Genomic DNA, 9047 nt, shown 5'->3' on the forward strand with positions numbered 1-9047 from the left:
CACTCTGGCCTGGACTCCTAAAAGTGTTTGTCCCCCTTCACCCTCCCAACCCCAAGCACTACCTGAATCCCTCATTCCCCAAAGCATCACTAATACAAAGCTGAGGTATGCGGCAAGCCTTCACTGAGATGCGGGGTCCCAACAGGGTTACAGCATAGTGTGGTGCAGGGACTGCAGTTCCTACAACTCCACAGGTTTTGCTCCAGCCTCTCTCTCACACCTGTCAGGCCCCAACTTAATGTTTTCTCTGAGACATGTTTTTCCCTTCCTCTTCCTCTTCCTCTTCCTCTTGGGATTTCCCCTCCCTTTCTCTAGCCATCAGACTCCAGCTTCCTATTTTGTTATTTGATTTTACTGAAGAGTCTGTCTCTACCCCCACAAAATGCTAATCTCTCTAAACAAGGGAGCATAAATAAAGATTTGGTTTAGCCTCCTGCTCAGATCATGGTCTGTTGTGATTATTGTTACTGATGTTTTTATTGTCCGACTGTGCATTTTTCCCCCAATTTCAAATCTTGGAGAATACGCCCACCTCCCTTTCAAGATGTTTGATCTCCCCACCGGTAACCTGTTCTCTTCAGAAACCTTCCTTGTTCCGTGAACACTAAGGTGTTCTTAATCTGTATTTCTGCAACACTTCATACCAGTGACCACTTCCTCCACCTTTGGCCCCTGGACATTACACTCTCCTGTATTCTTTCATGGCCCCTTCTCTCTACATGATGATTTCCAATTCTGTGCCTTCAGCCTGAATCTCTTGCAAAGTTTAGGTGCCAAGTGCTTCCTAGACATAGACAGTGCCTGAATATCACAATGGTACTTGAAACTCACCATGTTTCAAACTCAGCAAACTTGCTGTGCCTACACTGTGTGCAATTAACCAGCCAGCTTTCAACACCAAGAAAGACACTCTTAGAATTGGCAGGATCCTCTAAAACGGTATTTCCATTAGTTTGGGACCAAAGCCTTCCCTCTGAGTGACCTGAGACTTGCCAAAGCCACTTAAAGGAGTTATAACCTTTGACTCAACTGGCAGCCCAGCTGCGGGCAGGCAGAGGTTTTCTGTGTGGCCAAAATTCTTGTGATAAATGAATTGGTGTATGACAAAATGCTCTCCATTCTTCAGCTAGAAACAGCTGAAAATTACCGCGTGAACACAATGCAAAAGAAGTGCTGAGCTTCGGGGATGCCTGGGTTGGCTCAGCCAATTAAGCGTCCGACTTCGGCTCAGGTCATGATCTCATGGTTTGTGGGTTCAAGCCCCGTGTTGGCTCTGTGCTGACAGCTCAGAGCCTGGAAACTGCTTCGGATTCTGTGTCTCCCTCTCTCTCTGCCCCTCCCCTGCTCGTACTCTGTCTCTCTCAAAAATAAATAAACTTTTAAAATATATATATATTAAAGAAGTGTTGGGCTTTGGTTAAGCCTTTGACTCTTGATTTCAGCTCAGGTCATGATCTCATGGTTTGCAAGTTTGAGCCCCACGTAGGGCCCTGCGCTGGCAGTGTGGAGCCTGCTTGAGATTCTCTCTCCCTTTCTCTCTGCCCCTCCCTGCTCGCTCTCTCTCTTAATAAATAAATAAATAAACTAAAAAAAAAATTTTTAAAGAAGTGCTGGGCTGACACCCCCGTGGAGAAGCCAAGGCACGTCCTAGAGCTGAGAGGTTTTAAACCACTCCCCTTGAGGTGACCTTGGAAATGATCACTTGGTTTGGAGTCAAGTGGTATCTCTTACTAACTTGATAATGTTTCTTTTTCCTCCAGGACTGTGTTTCAGATAAGAGCGGGTTCAAACCCACAGTTGCCAAAGCGGGGGTCATCACCTGTTTGGAGGCTGGAGAAAGGAGACTGGAGAGAGTTGGCGGTAAGATCTTACACCGACATTAAGGAGGAAGTTCAAATTGCTTACTAGCATGAGTTGCAGTGATTGAGAAGAAAATCAGCCAGATCTTGAGAAAATGTCAGGCCTAGAGGCACATTCTATCCTTGTAGAATTTTATCACGGAAGTTGTAGTGGGGAGACCTGACCCCAAGGGGGCTCCTGGATCAACAACTCGTTTTCTGCTGTGGCGCTAAGTGCGGGAGGGCTTTTGTTTTGCTAGGTGAGAGACGCGAGCTGCCATAATGAAAGGGGATTTTAAAGATGGGGTAAAACCATGAAAGAATGTCCAATTCAGGGGTCTTGTTTGTAATCTTGTGTGTACTTTAACCCTCCCCTTCGGCTCCCCATCAAGCATTCGGTGTAATTTCTATTACTGCCGTGGCTTAGAGTTGGATTTTTTTTTTCTTTTTGATCCAATTTTGCTTTTGACTTATACAAACCATTTACAGTGTCCCAAAGTCCAAACTGTATAAAAAGGTACATTCATAGGTTTGTTTTCATTCTGCCCCCTCCACCCTGTTCCCTCCCAACACCAGCTAAGGGCCCCGCAAATCACAAACATACCAAAAAATGTTTTGCTTGGTCAATCAGGATCCAGGGCTTGGCATTGGCACAGCAGAACTCATAACCCTAAACATCAGCTCTGTTCATGACACCATTTGGGCCCAGGGAAGCCCTTTCCTGCATCTCTGAGGGGACTGTGTCCAAAAGCCACAAACAAAACTCCTGAATTTTTATGTGGGAGAGGATTCGACCAGTTAAAATGCTCAGGTAAGAAAAGAAATACATTAATTAACTAGTCAAATCCTCATGCTTTTCTTCTTGTTCTAATTTGCGGTTCCAGAAGTACTCAGAAACTAATGCAATGGCTGAGGAACATTTGTAATGTCAACTCAGATATTTTAAACTGTGCATATATGTACATCTAGATGAAACATGCATACATATTTAATTGGTTGTAGCTCTGTTTTAATGGAAGGAAAAGACTGAAAAAAAGCACCTCGTAATTTTAGGCATTGATTTAAAAGATCGTTGAGGGCAAGTCAATGACGATGTGACTGACGTGGTTAGTAAAGGTAAAGAGAAACAAGGTTCCAGAAGCATTTTTTTGTGCCATGTTCCCTGTAGGGCACAAAGGTGAACTTGTTTCTAGACCTGGCCTCAATTGTGCTGATCGTGGTGGTGTTCTTGGGAACAATAAAAAGACTATATACAATGTTTTGTGGTTCTGCCCAAAGATAAAACATCCTGGAAAGACACACATCACATTTGACTTCACTACCTCTCTGGGACACATGACGGGAACACAGGCTCAATGCTGTTAAACAAGTAGATTCGGGGCGCCTGGGTGACTCCGTTGGTTAAGTGTCCAGTTCTTGATGTCGGCTCGGGTCGTGATCTCACAGTTCTCGAGTTCAAGCCCCATGTGGGGCTCTGTGTTGACAGCGTGAATCCTGCTTGGGATTCTCTCTCCCCACCCCTCCCCCCCTCTCAAAAATAAATAAATGTTTACAAATAATAATAATAATAATAATAATGACAGGGGCACCTGGGTGGCTCAATCGGTTAAGCGTCCGACTTCGGCTCAGATCATGATCTCACAGTTCGTGAGTTCGAGCCCCGCGTCGGGCCCTGTGCCGACAGCTCAGCGCCCGGAGCCCGCTTCGGATTCTGTGTCTCCCTCTCTCTCTGCCCCTCCCCTGCTCATGCTCTATCTCTCTCTCTGTCTCAAAAATAAATAAAACATTTTAAAAAATTAATAATAATATTGACAAAAGTTTAACCAAGAAAATCTAAGTTTATTTGACTATTTTACTTTGTTTATAATTGATGAGGCAATACTAATATATTATTATTATTATTATTATTATTATTATTAACTGAAGTCCATAGTTTCCATTAGTGTTGACTCTTTGTATGGGATTTGACAAATGTATGAGGCCATATACATACACCATTCAGTGCTATCTGGAATATTTTCATTGCCCTAAAAATCCCCCCATCCCACCTATTCATCCCTTCCCTCCCTCTCCCCACCCCCAACCCCTGGCCATCGCTAAATTTTTTTCCTCCTCCCCCTAGCAACACTAATATTTTTTTTAACTTTAAAAAAAAATGTTTATTTATTTATTTTGAGAGAGAGAGAGTGCACGTATGCACGCAAGCGGGGGAGGAGCAGAGAGAGAAGGAGAGAGAGAACCCCAAGCAGGCTCCAAGCCATCAGAGCAGAGCTTGATGCGGGGCTCGGACTCACCAACTCGTGAGATCACGACCTGAGCCGAGATCAAGAGTCCGCGCTTACCCGACGGAGCCATCTAAACCCCCCCAAACCCCACCATCACTAATATTTTCATGGTCTCCATAGTTTTGCCTTTCCCAGAATGTCATGTCATTGGACTCTTATAGTACGTAGCCTTTCCAAATTAGCATCGTGCTAATATGCTGTGTATTCACAATATGTACTCAGGGTTCTTCCATGGCTTTTTGTGACATGATAGCTCATTTCTTTTTATCCCTTACCTACGAGTTTGTTTATCCATTGTCCTGTTGGAGGCCATCTTGGTTGCTTCCAGTTTGGGCAATTATGAATACAGCTGCCGTAAACATCCACGTGCAGGTTTTTGTCGGAGGTAAGTTTTCAGCTCACTTGGGTAAATACGAAGAAGGACGATTGCTTGATTGTTTGGTAAAGAGTATGTTTAGCTTTGTAGGAAGCTGCCAAACGATCTTAGGAAGTGGCCGTACCGCTGTGCATTCCCGTCAGCACTGAGTGAGAGCTCCTGTTGCAACACAGCCTCACCAGCATTCGTGTTACCCACCGGTGTCCTCAAATTTAGCCCTTCTAACTGATGCGTAGGAGCCCCTTGTTGTTGTTGTTGTTCTTTTAAATTTTTTAGTGTTTATTTATTTTTGAGAGAGAGAAACACACACGGAGTGTGAGTGGGGGAGGGGCAGAGAGAGAGTGAGACACAGAATCCGAAGCAGGCTCCGGGCTCTGAGTTGTCAACACAGAGCCCGACGCGGGGCTCAAACTCACAAACTGTGAGATCATGACCTGAGCCAAGGTCGGATGCTTAACCGACTGAGCCACCCAGGCAGCCTGCACCTTGTTGTTTCAATTTGCAATTCCCCAGTGACAACTGATGTTGACATCTTTTCATATGGGTATTTGCTATCTGTATATCTTTTTTTTTATTTAAAATTTTTTATTATTGAAATATAGTTGACATACAATGTTACATTAGTTTTACATGTACAAGATAGTGATTCAACAATTAATACATTATGTAATGCTCACAACAGTGTTACCATCTGTCACTGGATGTTACTATATTATTATTGACTATATTCCCTATGCTGTATTTTTCATCCCCTTGACCTATTTATTTTATTTATTATTATTATTTTTTTAATTTTATTTTTTATTTTTTAAAATTTACATCCAAATTAGTTAGCATATAGTGCAACAAATGATTTCAGGAGTAGATTCCTTAATGCCCCTGACCCATTTAGCCCATCCCCCCTCCCACAACCCCTCCCGTAACCCTCTGTTTGTTCTCCATATTTATGAGTCTCTTCTGTTTTGTCCCCCTCCCTGTTTTTATATTATTTTTATTTCCCTTCCCTTATGTTCATCTGTTTTGTCTCTTAAAGTCCTCATATGAGTGAAGTCATATGATTTTTGTCTTTCTCTGACTAATTTCACTTGGCATAATACCCTCCAGTTCCATCCACGTAGTTGCAAATGGCAAGATTTCCTTCTTTTTGATTGCTGAGTAATACTCCATTGTGTATGTGTGTGTATATATATATATATATATATATATACCACATCTTCTTTATCCATTCATCCATCGATGGACATTTGGGCTCTTTCCATACTTTGGCTATCGTTGATAGTGCTGCTATAAACATGGGGGTGCATGTGTCCCTTCAAAACAGCACACCTGTATCCCTTGGATAAATGCCTAGTAGTGCAATTGCTGGGTCGTAGGGGAGTTCTATTTTTACTTTTTGAGAAACGTCCATACTGTTTTCCAGAGTGGCTGCACCAGCTTGCATTCCCATGTATATCTTTTTTGATGAGGTGTCTGTTAAGTTCTTTGTATATTTAAAAAAAATTTTTTAACTTTTATTCATTTTTTGAGAGACCAAGCGTGAGTGGGAGGGGGGGGCAGAGAGAGAGGGAGACACAGAATCTGAAGCAGTTTCCAGGCTCCCAGCTGACAACACAGAGCCCTATGGGGGGCTCGAACTCACAAACTGTGAGATCATGACCTGAGCCGAAGTCAGATGACTGAGCCACCCAGGCGCCCCCTAGTTCTTTGTATATTTTAGATGCTAGGGTTTTTTTTTTTAATCTTTATTTATTTTTGAGAGAGAGACAGACAGAATGCAAGCAGGGGAGGGGCAGAGAGAGAGGGAGACACAGAATCTGAAGCAGGCTCCAGGCTCTGAGCTGTCCCCACAGAGCCCTATTTGGGGCTTGAACTGACAGACCGGGAGATCATGACCTGAGCCAAAGCCGGACACTTAACTGACTCAGCCACCCAGGGGCCCCATTAGATGCCTGTTCTTTATCAGATGTATGTTTTGCAAATATTTTCTCCCAGCCCGTGGTTTGTCTCTTCAGTCTCTCAACGGTGCCTTCCACAAAACAGGAATCTTCAATTTTAAGTCCAACTTGTCAATTTTCTCTTTCATAGTCACGCCAAACCCAAGATCGTTTCGATTTTCTCCTACGTTATCCAGTAGTTTTAAAGGTTTGCATTTTACATTGAGGTCTATGAGATTAATTTTTGTGAAACACGCAAGGTTTGTGTCTAGATTAATTCTTTTGCATGTGCCTGTCTAGTAGTTGTTTTACTTCCCAAAGGATTAACTAACTTCCTTTAAATTCTAAAATACTTTCTAAATCTAAAGGAGCTCTATTCTAATAAACTCGTAAGGAAACAAACGTGACAGAACACTCTGTTAGCAAGGTTCTGGGGGAACAGGCACTCTTATACATTGCTGGTAGGAAAGCAAGACTTTACCAAGCCAATGGGAGGAGGGCAGTATCTATAATACCTACATGTACATTATTACGAAACTACAATAATCGAGACAGGGTAGTAATGGCATAAGACAGAAATTCATACAGACCAATAAAGAGAGAGCCCAGAAGTAAACTCTTGCATACTTGGTCATAGGATCTTCAGCAAGAGGGCTAAAACCACTCAGTGGGGGAAAGGACAGTCTTTTCAACAAATGATGTTGGGAAAACTGGATATCCACATGCAAAAGCATGAATTTAGACCCTTATCTTACACCATTTACAAAAGTTAACCGAAAATGGAAGAAAGACCTAAACATAAGACCCAAACCTATGAAATTCCTAGGAGAAAACATAGATGAAACGTTTCATGACATTGAACTTGGCAGTGACTTCTTGGATCCGACATGAAAAGCATAAACAAAACAGAAAAATTAAACAAATCGTACTCCATCGAATGTGGAGGCTCTTATGCATCAAGCAATACAATCAACAGAGTAGGGAGCAAGTCTATCAAGCAGGGGACAGATCGTATTTGCAGGCCATGTATCTAATGGGGGTTGGTGTCTGCGGAGTTCCTCCCAGTCAGTAGCAGAAAATCACATAGAGGAGGATTGTGTGGGAGACCTGAATGGCCATTTCTCCAAGGATGATGTGCATTTGGCCAGCAGGTATAGGGGGGGATGCTTGGCATCTCTGGTCATCAGAAAGGTTACTAGCAGGGACACCTGGGTGGCTCAGTCGGTTGAGCGTCCGACTTCGGCTCAGGTCACGATCTCACGGTCCGTGAGTTCGAGCCCCGCGTCGGGCTCTGTGCCGACGGCTCGGAGCCCGGCGCCTGCTTCGGATTCTGCGTCTCCCTCTCTCTCTCTGCCCCTCCCCCGCTCATGCTCTGTCTCTCTCTTTGTCAAAAATAAATAAACATTAAAAACGAATTTTTTTAAAGGAAAAGGAAGGTTACTAGTAGGGCTCAGGCGGGGTGTCCCCTTCTACCCAGTGGGTTGGCTACTATGAAGGAAACGGAAGATAGCAGGTGTTGGCAAAGATGTGGAGAGCTTAGTTGGATTGCGGAGTGGTGCAGCAGGATAGAAAACAGTATGGACGTTCATCAAAAACTTCAAAATAGAACTACCCTACGATTCAACAACCCCACTTCTGGGAATATATGCAAAAGAACCGAAAGCAGGGTCTCAAAGAGATTTGGCACACCCAGGGTCATAGCAGCGCCATTCACAACAGCCAAGACGTAGAGGCATCCCAAGTGCCCGCTGACAAAAAAAATATATACAAACAAAATGGGGTCTATGCATACAATGGAATATCATCCAACCATAAAAACAAATGAAATTCTGATACATGCTACAACATGAATGAAACGCGAAAACATTATGCTAAGCGACAGAAGTCAATCACAAACGGGTGATACTGGGGGCGCCTGGGTGGTTCAGTGTGTCAAGCATCCAACTCTTGACTTCGGCACAGGTCATGATCCTGCGGTCCGTGGGTTCGAGCCCCATGTTGGGCTGTGTGCTGACAGCGCGGAGCCTGCTCGGGATTCTCTGTCTCCTCGTTCTATATATGCATTTACCCTTTGACCCAGCAATCCACTTCCATGAATTTACTGTTAAGACAATTTCTTTATTTTTCTTTATTTTTATTTTTCAAGAGAGAGGGAACACACGCAAATCGGGGAAGGGCAGAGGGAGATGGAGAGAGAGAATCTCAAGCAGGACCCACACCTGGTGCAGAGCCCAATGTGGGGCTCGATCTCATGGCCCTGATATCATGACCCGAGCCAAAATCAAGAGTCAGATGCTTCACTGAGGCAGCTTAACCGACTGAGGCACACAGGTGTCCTGGACACTTTCAACAAAGTAAAAATTAGCGTAACATTATCTGTAATTCCAAAATATTGGAAATTATCCACAAGTCCAAACAGGAGATTGTTTGACAAAACTGTGGTAGGTAAATCAATGGCATGCAATGCAGCTGTTTAAAAAAAGGCGGGGGGGGGGCGGGGGGAGAGCCTCCAGCTGTCTCAGTAGAGCATGCAACTCTTTTTTTTTCTTTAATTTATTTATTGTTTAATTTACGTCCAAGTTAGTTAGCATATAATGCATATCGTGCAACAATG

The sequence above is a fragment of the Panthera uncia genome, chromosome D1 (genome assembly GCF_023721935.1).
Source record: "Panthera uncia isolate 11264 chromosome D1, Puncia_PCG_1.0, whole genome shotgun sequence".
Taxonomy (NCBI): domain Eukaryota; kingdom Metazoa; phylum Chordata; class Mammalia; order Carnivora; family Felidae; genus Panthera; species Panthera uncia.